The following is a 16,151-nucleotide window of genomic DNA, read 5'->3' as shown; positions in this document are numbered from 1 at the left end:
CTCACACTTGATTCAATCATGAAGCCTCTCTTAAAAATGCAGCTACTCACGATAAGCCACTCGCATCTGTAAGGCAAGTGGCTCTGATACCTCCACAGGCGGGACTCAGCACTCTCCACTCTCCTTAGTTTTGCAGTGACAGCGAGTAGGCCCACGCTTTTCTGCACTGCAAGTATACGTAATCTGTACTGCGCTCCACACACTACCAGGAGTGTCGTTGCTAACAAGGGAAGAGATACCAGCGAGTGCGTACAATCCCATGGGAGGACTGTGATGATACTTTTAATCGGTAAATGGAAAGTGGAAGTGGTAACACTGCACCCTCTTGTTTATGTTCACATTATTCCTCATTTTCCCGAGGATACTTATTTATACAGTACTGTATATGCAGCGCCCGCCAGTGTCATTCTTCTTGTCTTACTAATGTTATTAGGCATCAAATCACCTGCAACCAGCCTGGAGAGAGTAGCAGACCATGGGTTTCACACTGACATATGACGAATGCACCGCCCACTTTTACTATATCCAGAGTCAGCGTCACATAGGGGGCGAAAAAACATGTTTATTATAACAGAAGTTTTATTGTATCCGGGTTTACTATACCAGGCGTAGCTCCCACAGACTTATAATAGAGATTGGCTGGGACCTGGAGAGGTAGTTTGCTATACCCAAAAGATTACTATATCAGTGTGTATTATAACGAGATTATACTGTATTTTCTAAGGCTTACCACACACACACACACACACACACTATACAATCTTGGTTGTAATCTTGGATGTACAGATTTAACAAATCTGTAGTATAAGGGCCAATAGATTGAAAGTACTTTCAAAGGATTGTTTTGATAAGTCCTTGTACTACATAGCTCCCAACTGTTCCTCTTTTGGAGGGACAGTCCCTCTTTGGGAGCCCTGTCTCTCTTTCCTCCTCAATTGTCCCTCTTTCAGGACTTTGTCCCGCTTTCTATGTAAATATATATATTTGTCAACTAAAAAGTGTGTTTGATTGACTCTAAACTTTATTCCCATTCTTTAAATTGATATATTACTAATTTGTTAAAATGTTACTATGAAGGAAAATGAACCAGGATAAAAAGGACCAGTGTGGTTTGAATTATAAAACATTTTTCTTATGAAATCTTTATGGTATGCGTGACTAGGGGTGTGTTGTGGGTGTGATCAGGGGGTGTGGCAGGGGCATGGCTTAAATGTCCCGCTTTCTCATCTCAAAAAGTTGGGAAGTATGGTACTACATGAAAGTGACAAGGTTGAACAACCAAGATTGTATATAGTGTATGGTGAGCCTTTAGGTGGTCATACAAGATTCAATTTGTAAATAGAGATGGCCCGAACTTTTCGCCGGCGAACGGTTCCTGGCAAACTTCCGTGGTTCGTGATCGCGGAGAACCTCAAACTTTTGCGAAAGTTCGATTCGCCCCCATAGTACATCATTAGGGTCAACTTTGACCCTCTACATCACAGTCAGCAGGCACATTGTAGCCAATCAGGCTACACTCCCTCCTGGAGCCCCCCCCTCCCCTTATAAAAGGCAGGCAGCGTCAGGCATTGGACTCACTCGTGTGCCTGCAGTAATTAGAGAAGGGAGAGCTGCTGCAGAGAGAGCTATAGGGAAAGCTTAGTTAGGCTCTTGTAGGCTTCTTAGCTTGCTCCGTGCTGATTCTTATTGCTAAAAAAGCACCTCTCAACAGCTCTTTTGAGAGCTAATGTTGTTCTTGTGATCCATTTTTTGTTTTTTGTGTGTGGCCCACTTACATAATATATATCCCTGTCAGTCAGTCGCAGCTGGCCTTTGGCACCTTAATTCCTACTGTGCCACTGCCAGGCCCAACACATTGGGCTTGATTCAGTAAGCAGTGCTAACTGTTAGCACGTTTCTGAAAAGGCCATTATCACCTAAACTCAGTTTGGGCGTGTTAAACTTAGATCGCACACAAAACTTTGCGCACGCACAACGCGGTGCGCACGAAGTGCCCATTCACATCTATGCGACATTTTGCGCGCACCGAGACTTTGCGCGCAATCTGATTTTAGAAACAATGCTAACCTACTTAGCACCCTGGTTAACACGCCTAAAGTCTTTAGGCGTGCTAAGTAGGTTAGCACCGTTTACTGAATCAAGCCCATTCAGTGATTACCTGTGTGTGTGTGTGACAGGCAGCTGCACATTTGTAATCCCAATCACTGCACCTACCTACCTATACCTATGTGACCGCACGCATTGTTAATACCAACAGTCATTGCAGTCCGTGTGTGTGTCCGTGTGTGCGTGTCACACAGCTGCACATTTGTAAACCCAATCACTGCACCTGTTCACTGTTCAGTGCACCAACCTACACCTACGTGAGCGCACGCATTGTTCATACCACCAGTCATTGCACGTGTGTGTGTGTGTGTGTGTGTGTGTGTGTGTGTGTGTGTGGCGTGTGTGTGTGTGGCGTGTGTGTGTGTGGCGTGTGTGTGTGTGGCATGTGTCAGGCAGCTGCACATTTGTAATACCAAAGCAATATGAAATACCTTGCAGCTGCAACCCAGATCAGTATTCCACCAGGGAGTCAACCAGTCACCACCCGTATCCACCAAGGGTGTAGCAACAGTCCAACATAGAGATCAGACTGGGTCTCGACCTGGATTTAAGGCCTAATGGCCACTTTTTATTGTAGATATCACAGTGAAAACACACAACGTTTCGACCTCAAGGGTCTTTCTCAAGTGCTTACAGACCATATGTGCAACACCTATATATATATATATAAGTCATAAAACACACCACAATAGGGGCGGGCACAAAACTTAAAGAGACAAGCCACATTAAACACACTTCATAGGAAACATTTTAAATTGTACGCCTCATTCATGCCGTTTGGCGCAAGGGTACCAAGATCAAAGATCCATTTGCTTTCTCTACGCAGTAAAGAGATTTGGGGATCCACACCCTCCTGCGAGAACACCTTTTCCAGTATGCACCACCTCAGATCGCCCACCGCATGTCCACATTCATGAAAATGGCGACCTACGGGAGATTCGAACATATCTTTAGATTTTTCTTTATCCCTCTTCTCCATATCTTTTTTATAATTCCTGATATTACTCCTGTGCTCATTGATCCTCCTCCTCCCATCCCTAGATGTCTGTCCTACATAACCCATTCCGCAAGGGCACTTTAACAGGTAAATGACATTTGTCGTGGTACATGAGTAATTCCCCTTGATCTTAATCTTTGTCCCTTTTGTAGTGTGAGTAACATGGTCACCCCGAATTATGGATGAACAGTTCTGACAACTCATACACGGAAACGCGCCCTTGCGGCGGGGAATAAATGTGGTGGCGGCCTTGCAGGGTTCCTTTAAGTCAGCTCTCACTAGCTGATCTCTAATACTTTTTCCTTTCCTGAATACCATTCTAGGCGGGGAATGGAATATCTTAGACAGCAGCGGATCAGTTTCCACCACTGACCAAGCCCCAAGCAGGCATTTTCTGATGTCTGCCGCATGATTGTCGTATGTCAAGATAAATTGTACCCCATCATGGGACTCCTTTCTACCTGCCCCTCTCCTTCTCAGATCGCTCCTGTCCATTCTGGCTACCTGGGCTGCAGTTTCTTCCACTGTCTCCCTCTGATATCCTCGCTTCTCATAGTCTGCCACCATTCTAATGGACTGTCTCTGATATTTTTCATCGCTGGATGTAATTCTCCGTGCTCTAATGAGCTGACTCTTTGGGAGTCCTCTAATCAAAGACGGGGGATGGCAACTACTTGCTAACAGCGCATTATTCCTGTCTGTCTCCTTGCGGAACAGGTCTGTCTCAAAAGTGCCTCCCCTAATCTCAACATCCACATCCAAAAAGTGCAATTTGGTAGCATTATATTCCAGCGTGAACTTTAATGTATCATAGAAACTCCAATGAGTTCTGGGTCACCATGAGCTTGCTGGTTAGTCTGTACCTCTCGGTTTACAAGCCCTACTCCATAGAGCCAAATTAATCCATGCCATGCACTGATGAGGATCAAACAATCCGAAACAGTCTGTATGCATGTTGGATTATTATGGCTCTGTACAATTTAACAAGCTGACACATCATTGCATTCCAGCGGTTCTGGAGGTGTGTTTAGCTTCTAAGGGTACAATGGTTAATTTGCATATATTCAGCAGTGGTGCTCTGAGAGACATCTTGAGCTCACTCCAACCTGAATTATCGCACATTCTTTCTGTTTTAGGAAAGCAAATTTTTGTTTTTTATTTTTGTTTTTCTTAATGTATCATGGCAGAGGTTGAGGCCTTTGAAAAAAATCAAGCAAAAGTTGCTCAGGCCCTGTCTCTTTAAGTTTTGTGCCCTCCCCTATTGGGGTGTGTTTTATGACTTTATATATATATATATATATATATATATATATGTGTTGCACATATGGTCTGTAAGCACTTGAGAAAGACCCTTGAGGTCGAAACGTTGTGTGTTTTCACTGTGATATCTACAATAAAAAGTGGCCATTAGGCCTTAAATCCAGGTCGAGACCCAGTCTGATCTCTATGTTGGACATTTGTAATACCAGTCACTGCAACCTGTTCACTGCACCTGTGTAACTGCACATTGTTGTACCAGCAGTCACTGCATATCTGTTCACTGCACCTGTGTAACCGTACATTGTATTAGTCAAGTCAGTGCATACCTTTCACTTCATTCCCCCCCCCCCCCCCCCCCAATATGGACAAAACAAAAAGGCAGAGCCAGAGGCAGGCAACCTGGCAGGTCTGTTCGATGTCGCGCTGCCGTGATTTTGTACAGCCCTCGACCAAAGTACAGTGTTCAGAAGAAGGCATGTGACATCAACCCCCAATATTGTCAGGACGTAGTTGACTATTTAACACAGAACACCTCATCTTTCTCAGCTTCTGCACGGAAGCGTGACATATCTTCCTCCTTCTGCTCGGATTCTGGCACCCCACTTAACACTCAGTCGGCCGCCACCACCAAAGTGCCATCACCCCAGGGCTCAGCGGTGTGGACATTTTTTTTGTGCGTCCGCCTAAGATGAGAGAAATGCCATCTGTTCTCTCTACCACCGAAAATTGAGCAGTGGAAAGACTAAGACCCGTGTAGGGACAACTACCTTACGAAAAAACACATGATTACAATGCACAAACTGCAATGGGATGACCACCTGAGGAAAAGCAGCACAAAAAAGCAAAGCCACACCAGGCCGCAATTTTTTCTCAAAAATGGCGATACCTAAACTGTACTGTGATGTTGAAAGGCAAGTGGTGACATCTCTGTCACACAGCGTTGGGTCAAGGGTCTATCTGACCATGGATGCCTGGTCTGCAAAGCACGCTCAGGCCTGCCCCAAGACTAAGTCAGTCCCCACACACACAGCATCTCTGCCTGCAGGCCGCTTGACTGCCTTCTCCGCCACCACCAGCAGGGTCCACCAGGACTCCAGGCGGATTCCTGAATTTTTAAGGCCGCTGCTAGCAGCGGCCGCTATAATAGTTTTTCTGGTTTGTGTACATGCCTGCCTAATTTTTCTGGCTGCACTGCGGCTGCAACAACAAAACAAAAGGCATGTACATGTGTCAATTCCCATTCGTAATAGTTACCTTGCTGCGGTGAAGGGGCTTGCGTATCACAACGAAGCAATGACCGTCGGCTATATGAGTGTCACGGGGGGTGGCACACCAAAGATAAGGTCGTTGCTTCATTGTGGACAGACCAAAATTCGATCAGCTGAACAGTCACTGTTCTGTCATTGAGCCACCTCAGCCTGGTGACCATATGGGCTTGAAAACCCCTATCGCCTGCACTCTCGCCATGGTGTGCATGGTCCAGCACGGCCGTTACAACAAAAACAGCTGTTTGCGGTTCGTTACACAGCGAGTTTAGTCTGTCAGTGTGAAGCAGTACACTAATTACACTCCCTGATTGATGTATACACATGCAAGATGTTTTAAAGCACTTTAGGCCTCCAATTTAGGTTACAATGTGATGTCTGCCCTTAAAACGCTGCTTTGCTTCAAATCCAGATTTTTCCCCGGGACTTTTTGTGTCTATCCCACTCATCCATGCAAAAACTCAGATGTTAGACCCCTTGAAACATCTTTTCCATCACTTTTGTGGCCAGCATAAATGTTTCTAGTTTTCAAAGAAAAGAAAAAAAAAAAAATAGGATTTTGACCTACTGTATTAGATTATTTTAATCAAACCTACCATACACCGTTCGATTTTCAAAGCAATCAACCTGATTTTTCCAACACATCCTAATAGATTTTAATCAAAAACATTTAATAATCAATATTTTTTTTAGTGATGAAAAAAAATAGTATTTTCAATTTCTTCTCCATTCGATCGTTTTTGTCAAATGGAAAAAGCATACTATTTGATTGTACTGTGTATGGGCACCTTTAGAATGATAGAACGATTCAGATAAAAAAAAAAAAAAAAAAAAAAAAAAAAAGAAGAAGGCTTCAGATCAGCCAATCATTTACCAGCTGAAATCAGATTGGTTGCTGTGGGCAGCTGTTCCACTTTTCTCTGCACCTGTATTAATAAATCAGCCCAATTCTAGAGCAACTATCACTATGCTTTTACTATGTTACTATATTACTGTTGCATTTTACTTTCTGTTTTACATTACTTCTCACCCTTGCTCGATGACTGTACAATAGTTTATAGGTCTACCCAATATATTTTGATACTGAGACAGTATGGCAGAAGCTGACTCAATGCAGGGATAATCAGTATCTTTGTGGTAACCTAGACATTAAAAACACAATTGTCTTTGCGTCTTACCTCTATAGTACGAGCTCTGCTCTCAGATTCACTCTTTAAGAAAATACACTTCCTCCTGTAGTTCTCTGGTTATAACAGCATCAGCTGGCCCATCCCAGGGCTGGTCTTGTTGTAGTAAACAGAAAGAAGGTGACCAATGATTATACATTCAGGAACTGCAGATCACCTCACCATCCGTCTAAAAGTAAAAATCCTTTGCAGGGACTGCAAGCTACTCTGAATTGTTCTCTTTGTTTTAAAAATGTCAACTCACTATTTAAACAGAAGTTTGGCATCTGAACACAGCAGGGTGGGACTTCTTTGCAAGACAAGTCTACTAAGTTACTAATCTTATTTAGATCAAGACATGTGAGAATTACGGTGTTTGCACAGAAGTACAACCAGGAAATACAGTGGCAATAAAAAGTATGTGAACCCTTTGGAATTATATGGATTTCTGCCCAAATTTGTCATACATTGTGAGCTGATCTTCATCTAAGTCACAACAATAAACAATCAGTCTGCTTAAACTAATACCACAAAAATAATTAAAGGCTTCCATGTTTTTATTGAACACACCATGTAAACATTCACAGTGCAGGTGGAAAAGGTATGTGAATCCTTGGATTTAATAACTGGTCGAACCTCCTTTGGCAGCAATAACTTCACCAAATGTTTCCTGTAGTTGCAGGTCAGACGTGCACAACGGTCAGGAGTTATTTTCTACCATTTCTCTGTACGGAACGGTTTCAGTTCAGAAATATTCTTGGGATGTCTTGTATAAATCGCTTTCTTGAGGTCATGCCACAGCATCTCAATTAAGTTGAGGTCAGGACTCTGAGCGACTCCAGAAGGCATATTTTCTTCTGTTTGCCATTCTGTTGCGGATTTACTTCTTTGCTTTGGGTCATTGTCCATGGGTTCACATACCTTTTCCACCTGCACTGTGAATGTTTACGTGGTGTGTTCAATAAAAACGTGGAAACATTATTTGTATTAATTTTAAGCAGTCTATTGTTGTGACTTGAAGATCAGGTCACATTTTATGACCAATTTGTGCAGAAATCCATATACAGTGTTGTGAAAAACGATTTGCCCCCTTCCTGATTTCTTATTCTTTGGCATGTTTGTCACACTTAAATGTTTCTGCTCATCAAAAACCGTTAACTATTAATCAAAGATAACATAATTGAACACAAAATGCAGTTTTAAAGGATGTTTTTTATTATTTAGTGAGAAAAAAAACCTCCAAATCTACATGGCCCTCTGTGAAAAAGCGATTGCCCCCCTTGTTAAAAATAACTTAACTGTGGTTTATCACACCTGAGTTCAATTTCTGTAGTCACCCCCAGGCCTGGTTACTGCCACACCTGTTTCAATCAAGAAATCACTTAAATAGGAGCTATCTGACACAGAGAAGTAGACCAAAAGCACCTCAAAAACTAGACAGCATGCCAAGATCCAAAGAAATTCAGGAACAAATGATAACAAAAGTAATTGAGATCTATCAGTCTGGTAAAGGTTATAAATGCATTTCTAAAGCTTTGGGACTCCAGCAAACCACAGTGAGAGCCATTATCCACAAATGGCAAAAACATGGAACAGTGATGAACCTTCCCAGGAGTGGCCGGCCGACCAATATTACCCCAAGAGCGCAGAGAAAACTCATCCGAGAGGCCACAAAAGACCCCAGGACAACATCTAAAGAACTGCAGGCTTCACTTGCATCAATTAAGGTCAGGGTTTCCGACTCCACCATAAGAAAGAGACTGGGCAAAAACGGCCTGCATGGCAGATATCCAAGGCGCAAACCACTTTTAAGCAAAAAGAACATTAAGGCTCATCTCAATTTTGCTAAACAACATCTCAATGATTGCCAAGACTTTTGGGAAAATACCTTATGGACCATCGAGACAGAAGTTGAACTTTTTGGAAGGTGCGTGTCCCGTTACATCTGGCGTATAAGTAACACAGCATTTCAGCAAAAGAACATCATACCAACAGTAAAATATGGTGGTGGTAGTGTGATGGTCAGGGGTTGTTTTGCTGCATCAGGACCTGGAAGGCTAGCTGTGATAGATGGAACCATGAATTCTACTGTCTACCAAAAAATCCTGAAGGAGAAGGTCCGGCCATCTGTTTGTCAATTCAAGCTTAAGCGATCTTGGGTGCTGCAGCAGGACAATGACCCAAAACACACCAGCAAATCCACCTCTGAATGGCTGAAGAAAAACAAAATGAAGATTTTGGAGTGGCCTAGTCAAAGTCCTGACCTGAATCCTATTGAGATGTTGTGGCATGACCTTAAAAAGGCAGTTCATGATAGAAAACCCTCAAATAAAGCTGAATTACAACAATTCTGCAAAGATGAGTGGGTCAAAATTCCTCCAGAGCGCTGTAAAAAGACTTGTTGCAAGTTATCGCAAACGCTTCATTGCAGTTATTGCTGCTAAGGGTGGCCCAACCAGTTATTAGGTTCAGGGGTCAATTTCTTTTTCACACAGGGCCATGTAGGTTTTGAGGTTTTTTTCTCACTAAATACAAACCATCATTTAAAACTGCATTTTGTGTTCAATTATGTTATCTTTGACTAATAGTTAACAGTTTTTGATGAGCAGAAACATTTAAGTGTGACAAACATGCAAAAGAATAAGAAATCAGGAAGGGGGCAAATAGTTTTTCACACCACTGTAATTCCAAAGGTTCACATACTTTTTATTGCTACTGTATAGTGGCGTAGCTAAGGAGCTCTGGGCCCCAGGGCAAGTTTTACATTGGGCCCCCTCAATCACTCTATACATAACTCATACAGTAGACCAAAGCCTGCCAAATTATTAGAGGTGCAAGAGGGGATGGAGAACAGATTTTGAATGATTACTACTTTTCAAAGTATTTATAGAAGTGATTATTACCAGCTCAGGACCAATAGAGAGCTAATACTGTGGTTTAGGGAGGACCTCTAGCCCAAGGGCCCCGGTGCGGTCACAAGCTCTGCACCCCCTATTGCTACATCACTGAGGAAATAGTATAGTCAGTGCATTTATGGCCATTATAGTCAGGGCTGGTCCTAGACTTTTTGATGCCGGAGGCAAACTTGCGAGGAGGTGCCCCTCCTTCCCGATTTGGAATAATCGCACAGCACCTGACAATTTACTCTGATTAATTTAATTCAAATGAAACACTGCTGCTCTCCTTACCCCCCACCCACCCTTCGTCACTCACTGTCAGACTCCTCACACAGCACAACAAGCTGCTTTTCCCCAATGATGACCTCTTCACCTCGCTCACCGAACAAAATGCTGCTCCTGCAATCTCTGCGCCTGATGCAAATGTTTCACATTTGCCTCATGACAGAACTGGCCCTGTTTATAGTGCCCCAGGAAAGGCACCTTTTGCACCCCTCAGTCAATTGGAAGAACATTGCCTACAATAGTTTTACAACAAAATCAATAGATTACAGCTATATACCGAGATGATGTTTATCAATATAAGTCTATAAAGGATATGGACATTATCTTGCTAAATATATCCCACCAGCCCAAACGCTCTAAACCCATATAACAAATTCCTCCTATAATTACGAAGAGTGTGTAGCCACTTCTTAAAAGACATACTGTTTATGTACAGCTTGGGTCTTTGCAGGTCAGAATAGTCATGATCTGGAAAATCTGTAAAGTTTCATCAATCAATACAGACCAAATCTAAAACAGTAACAGTTTAATTAGTGCTGGTCATGTCATTGTTATGCTATTGCCTTATTTAGTATGCTAACCAAAGTGCTCAGTTGTCAAAATGACAACAACAATTTCCTTTTACAACTAGCAATTGTGCAAAGAATATTTCTGCCCACCCTGCAGGAGTCACCCAATGCACCTGCCTGGTTTGCCTATACATAAAAACGGCCCTACGTACTGTTTACTGTAATCTGTCCAATTCAAATCTAAGCTGTTGAGAATTCTGATAGGTCAATAGGAAAGCTCAGAAGCTATGCAAATATATTTTTTGCTATGGTTTCCAATATGTGCAGTATTATTCTGTTGGGGTCTATGTATATTTGAATTGAGAGCGCTGTCTGTCATGCATGCCATAGGTGAAAGCCAACTCAGAAATTCTAGCAAAACCAGCATATATGGGAGGCAGAGAAGGTATTAAAATGAGGCTTGGGTGTTGTCCATACCAATGATTTGTGTAAATCTAATAAAAATGGTATAATTAGTGAGTACTGAGGCAATAAGTGATGCGTGGTTTTGAAACAGCTTAGCCAAAGCAATAGAAATTGCGAGGCAATAAGCCTAAAAAAGCAATAGTTGTCCTTTAAGATTTGTATACACACACTAGGTTGAACTTGGTCAAGGTGGCCGCTAAAGACCGCCTCTATCAAGAAGCTAGTCTTTGTACGGCTGCCCCTGACCCTTCCTGATGCGTCAGCAAGAAATCCGGGGTCTAGTGAAAAATGGCGCCGGCAAAAAAATGGCGCCACCTTCTGCCCGATATATGTTTAAAACGATATTTATCGTTTTAAAGGTTAAAATAGTGCAGAACGAAATTTATCGTTTTAAAACTGTTTTTTTTTTTTTTTTTGGTCCTGCCTGAACGATATTTATCGTTTTAACCCCTGCTTTGCTGCCGTTTTGAAAATATCTGCCCGCCGGCTTTAATGTTTAATAGCAAAGCCCCCTTAAAAGCTAAAAACACCAAATTTGCAGGGAATGTTAACAAGAAAATTGTGAACAAGAGGAAAAAATTTTTTTTCAAAAAGACCTTATAGTTTTTAAGAAAATAGATTTTGAATATTCTTCTTCTGACCGTGGGAAAATTAAACGCCCGCCGACTTTAGCGGTTAATAGCAAAGCCCCTTTAAATGCCAGAAACACCAAAATGTGTAGGGCATGTTAAGAAAAATAGTGGGAACACGAAGAAAAAAAAAATTGTTCAAAAAGACCTTATAGTTTTTGAGAAAATTGATTTCAAAATCTTCAAAGGAAATGTAACTATTTAAATCGCGTACTGACATTCCCGTGGAAACTTTTTCCGCCGACTTTAGCAGTTAATAGCAAAGTTCCCTTAAAGAGACTCTGAAGCGAGAATAAATCTCGCTTCAGAGCTCATAAATAGCAGGGGCACGTGTGCCCCTGCTAAAACGCCGCTATCCCGCGGCTAAACGGGGGTCCCTTCACCCCCAACCCACCCCCCGCAAAAGTGTGTCGTAAAAAAAGTCGCTGGCTGTCTCTTCCTGGAGGCAGGGCTAACGGCTGCAGCCCTGCCTCCAGTCGCGTCTGTCAGCGGCGCATCGCCGCCTCTCCCCCGCCCCTCTCAGTGAAGGAAGACTGAGAGGGGCGGGGGAGAGGCGGAGATACGCGCTGACAGACGCGCGTGGGGCAGGGCTGCGGCGGTTAGCCCTGCCCCAACCAGGAAGCGCTCCCCCGGTGTATCGAGGGGGATTTGGGGGTGAAGGGACCCCCGTTAAGCCGCGCTATAGCGGCGTTTTAGCAGGGGCACACATGCCCCTGCTATTTATGAGGTCTGAAGCGAGATTTATTCTCGCTTCAGACTCTCTTTAAGTCCTAGCAACACCAAATTTGCAGGATATGTTAAAAAGATACTGGGAAACAATATGTTAAAAAAAAAATTGAAAAATTTTATTTATTTTTTTCTTAAATTAAAATTTTTGGGTTATGTTCAGAGTGTGGGAAAAGTTTTGAAAAAAATGACGTGGGGTCCCCCCTCCCGAGCCTCTGTAACCCCTTGTCTCCCATGCAGGCTGGGATAGCCAGAATGCGGAGCCCCGGCCGACTGGGGCTTCGCACCCTGAGCTATCCCAGCCCGCATGGTCCATGGTATGGGGGGGCTTCGGGGGGGAGGGGCGGCCAAGCCTTCCCCTCCCCCCCAGAGCCCTTGTCCAATCCATGAACAAGGGGCTCTTCCCCACCTCCGGTGCCCCAGGAGGAGGTGGGGGCGACGACTCCCTGGGGAGGGGGTTCATGGTGGCATCTGGGAGTCCCCTTTAAGAAGGGGAACCCAGATGCCTGCCCCCCTACCAGGAGAAATGAGTATAGGGCTACTTTGTACCCCTTACCTATTTCCACAAAGGGTTAAATGAAATAAAAACACAACAATGAGAAAAGTCCTTTAATGTTCTAAATTAACCAGAAATACTTACCTGTACCTTTAAGAAAAAAATCCCACGTCAATTAGGTCCCACGACAGTATCCTCCATCTTGCGACCTTCAGTTACATGTTGATTGAAGATCTCCGCCGCCCCGACGCCACACACGCCGCACTCACTGCTCTTAGCTATACTTAGTATAGCTAAGAGCAAAAAGCATCTTTAAATTTTAGCTCCAATGGTCCCCATTGGTTCCTTAACAGACCAATGGGGATCAGGAGGCTCCCCATTGGTCGATAAGGAACCAATGGGGAGCCTTGGAGCCAAAATTTAAAGATGCTTTTTGTTCTCAGCTATACTTAGTATAGCTGAGAGTTGCGTCTATGCATCTATATAGACGCATTAGCGCTAGCTGCCGCTGCCCTCCCTGCCTCTCCCCACCTGTCACCCTCACCCATGCTGGCACCCATGGGTGCATTGGGTGCCAGCATGGGTGAGGGTGACAGGTGGGGGGGAGGCAGGGAGGGCAGCGGCAGCTAGCGCTAATGCGTCTATATAGACGCATAGACGCAACTCTCAGCTATACTTAGTATAGCTGAGAGCAGTGCGGCGGAGGCGGCGTGTGTGGCGTCGGAGATCTTCAATCAACATGTATCAGAAGATCGCAAGATAGAGGATACTGTCGTGGGACCTGATTGGCGTGGGATTTTTTTCTTAAAGGTACAGGTAAGTATTTCTGGTTAATTTAGAACATTAAAGGACTTTTCTCGTGGTTGTGTTTTTATTTCATTTAACCCTTTATGGAAATGGGTAAGGGGTACTCCTGCACCCCTATACTCATTTCTCCTGGGAGGGGGGTGGGCATCTGGGGGTCCCCTTCTTAAAGGGGACTCCCAGATGCCACCATGAACCCCCCCCCCCAGGGAGTCGTCGCCTCCACCTGGGGCAAGGGAGGCGGGGAAGAGCCCCTTGTCCATGGATTGGACAAGGGGCTCCGGGGGGGGATTCAAAAAAGAAAAAAATGACGTGGGGTCCCCCCTCCCGAGCCTCTGTAACCCCTTGTCCCCCATGCAGGCTGGGATAGCCAGAATGCGGAGCCCCGGCCGACTGGGGCTTCGCACCCTGAGCTATACCAGCCCGCATGGTCCATGGTATGGGGGGGCTTCGGGGGGGGAGGGGCGGCCAAGCCTTCCCCTCCCCCCCGGAGCCCTTGTCCAATCCATGGACAAGGGGCTCTTCCCCACCTCCGGTGCCCCAGGAGGAGGTGGGGGCGACGACTCCTTTGGGGGGGGGGTTCATGGTGGCATCTGGGAGTCCCCTTTAAAAAGGGGACCCCCAGATGCCCACCCCCCCTCCCAGGAGAAATGAGTATAGGGGTGCAGGAGTACCCCTTACCCATTTCCATAAAGGGTTAAATAAAATAAAAACGCAACAACGAGAAAAGTCCTTTAATGTTCTAAATTAACCACAAATACTTACCTGTACCTTTAAGAAAAAATCCCATGCCAATCAGGTCCCACGACAGTATCCTCTATCTTGCAATCTTCTGATACATGTTGATTGAAGATCTCCGCCGCCCCGACGCCACACACGCCGCCTCCGCCGCACTGCTCTCAGCTATACTAAGTATAGCTGAGAGTTGCGTCTATGCGTCTATACAGACGCATTAGCGCTAGCTGCCGCTGCCCTCCCTGCCTCCCCCCACCTGTCACCCTCACCCATGCTGGCACCCAATGCACCCATGGGTGCCAGCATGGGTGAGGGTGACAGGTGGGGGGAGGCAGGGAGGGCAGTGGCAGCTAGCGCTAATGCGTCTATATAGATGCATAGACGCAACTCTCAGCTATACTGAGTATAGCTGAGAACAAAAAGCATCTTTAAATTTTGGCTCCAAGGCTCCCCATTGGTTCCTGATCGACCAATGGGGATCCTCCTGATCCCCATTGGTCTGTTAACGAACCAATGGGGACCATTGGAGCTAAAATTTAAAGATGCTTTTTGCTCTTAGCTATACTAAGTATAGCTAAGAGCAGTGCGGTGGCGGAGGCGGCGTGTGTGGCGTCGGAGATCTTCAATCAACATGTAACAGAAGGTCGCAAGATAGAGGATACTGTCGTGGGACCTAACTGACGTGGGATTTTTTTCTTAAAGCAATAAAGACAATAATAACAGAGGCGCCAGCAAGTATAAAATAGTTAAAAGCCGCTTAAAAGGAGTGGTGTAGGTGGAAACACCTCTCAGGTACAAAATGGACCAACCAATAGGCTGTTAATTAATAACAGTGATATTTATTGGGGATTTCTCCAGGCATGCAACGCGTTTCACGGGCAAAGTTCCCGCTTCATCAGGCAAACCGGACAGGAGAAACACAGTGAAGAGTCCAGTTCTGGATCAAGCGCCTCTTCACTGTGTTTCTCCTGTCCGGTTTGCCTGATGAAGCGGGAACTTTGCCCGTGAAACGCGTTGCATGCCTGGAGAAATCCCCAATAAATATCACTGTTATTAATTAACAGCCTATTGGTTGGTCCATTTTGTACCTGAGAGGTGTTTCCACCTACACCACTCCTTTTAAGCGGCTTTTAACTATTTTATACTTGCTGGCGCCTCTGTTATTATTGTCTTTATTGCTGAACAGTCCACCCAGGGTGGAGGGGTGTTTTCCCCGTTTTTCCTGTCTACAGAGAGCGACATCTTTTATACCTGAGTGGGGTCAGGTTCTAATTATCCCCACCTGCATTTACAGTGGTTGCCTTTGCGGTAACCCAGACTTGTGAGTACATCTACCTTTACTTTTTCATTTATCCCCATTCTGACTACTAACATACTACACCATATTGGGCTCTCGGTTTCTTTGTCTCACTTGTCTCTTTAAAGTTTTTTTCTTAAAGGTACAGGTAAGTATTTCTGGTTAATTTAGAACATTAAAGGACTTTTCTCGTGGTTGTGTTTTTATTTCATTTAACCCTTTATGGAAATGGGTAAGGGGTACTCCTGCACCCCTATACTCATTTCTCCTGGGAGGGGGGGCAGGCATCTGGGTTCCCCTTCTTAAAGGGAACTCCCAGATGCCACCATGAACCCCCCCCCCCCAGGGAGTCGTCGCCCCCACCTCCTCCTGGGGCACCGGAGGTGGGGAAGAGCCCCTTGTCCATGGATTGGACAAGGGCTCCGGGGGGGAGGGGAAGGCTTGGCCGCCCCTCCCCCCCGAAGCCCCCCCATTCCATGGACCATGCGGGCTGGTATAGCTCAGGGTGCGAAGC

At 44.8% G+C, this 16,151-nt stretch overlaps 1 protein-coding gene across 3 annotated transcripts in view; it reads right to left on the bottom strand.

Annotated features, from left to right (window-relative positions):
- The window catches only part of LOC137537723 (transmembrane protein 272-like), a 132,622-nt gene that overhangs the window by 73,291 nt on the left and 43,180 nt on the right, over positions 1–16,151 (bottom strand). Inside the window, exon 1 of one of the 3 annotated variants that reach the window (XM_068259661.1) lies at positions 6,807–7,011. The exons of the other annotated variants lie outside the window; for them this stretch is intronic. The gene's annotated coding sequence lies outside the window, so the exon portion shown is untranslated. Of the gene's footprint in view, positions 1–6,806; positions 7,012–16,151 lie in introns of those variants that run through there. 3 annotated transcript variants of the gene reach the window in all.

This window comes from Hyperolius riggenbachi, chromosome 11, assembly GCF_040937935.1.
Source record: "Hyperolius riggenbachi isolate aHypRig1 chromosome 11, aHypRig1.pri, whole genome shotgun sequence".
In the NCBI taxonomy this organism is placed as follows: domain Eukaryota; kingdom Metazoa; phylum Chordata; class Amphibia; order Anura; family Hyperoliidae; genus Hyperolius; species Hyperolius riggenbachi.
This window is presented reverse-complemented; position numbering and strand designations above follow the sequence as displayed.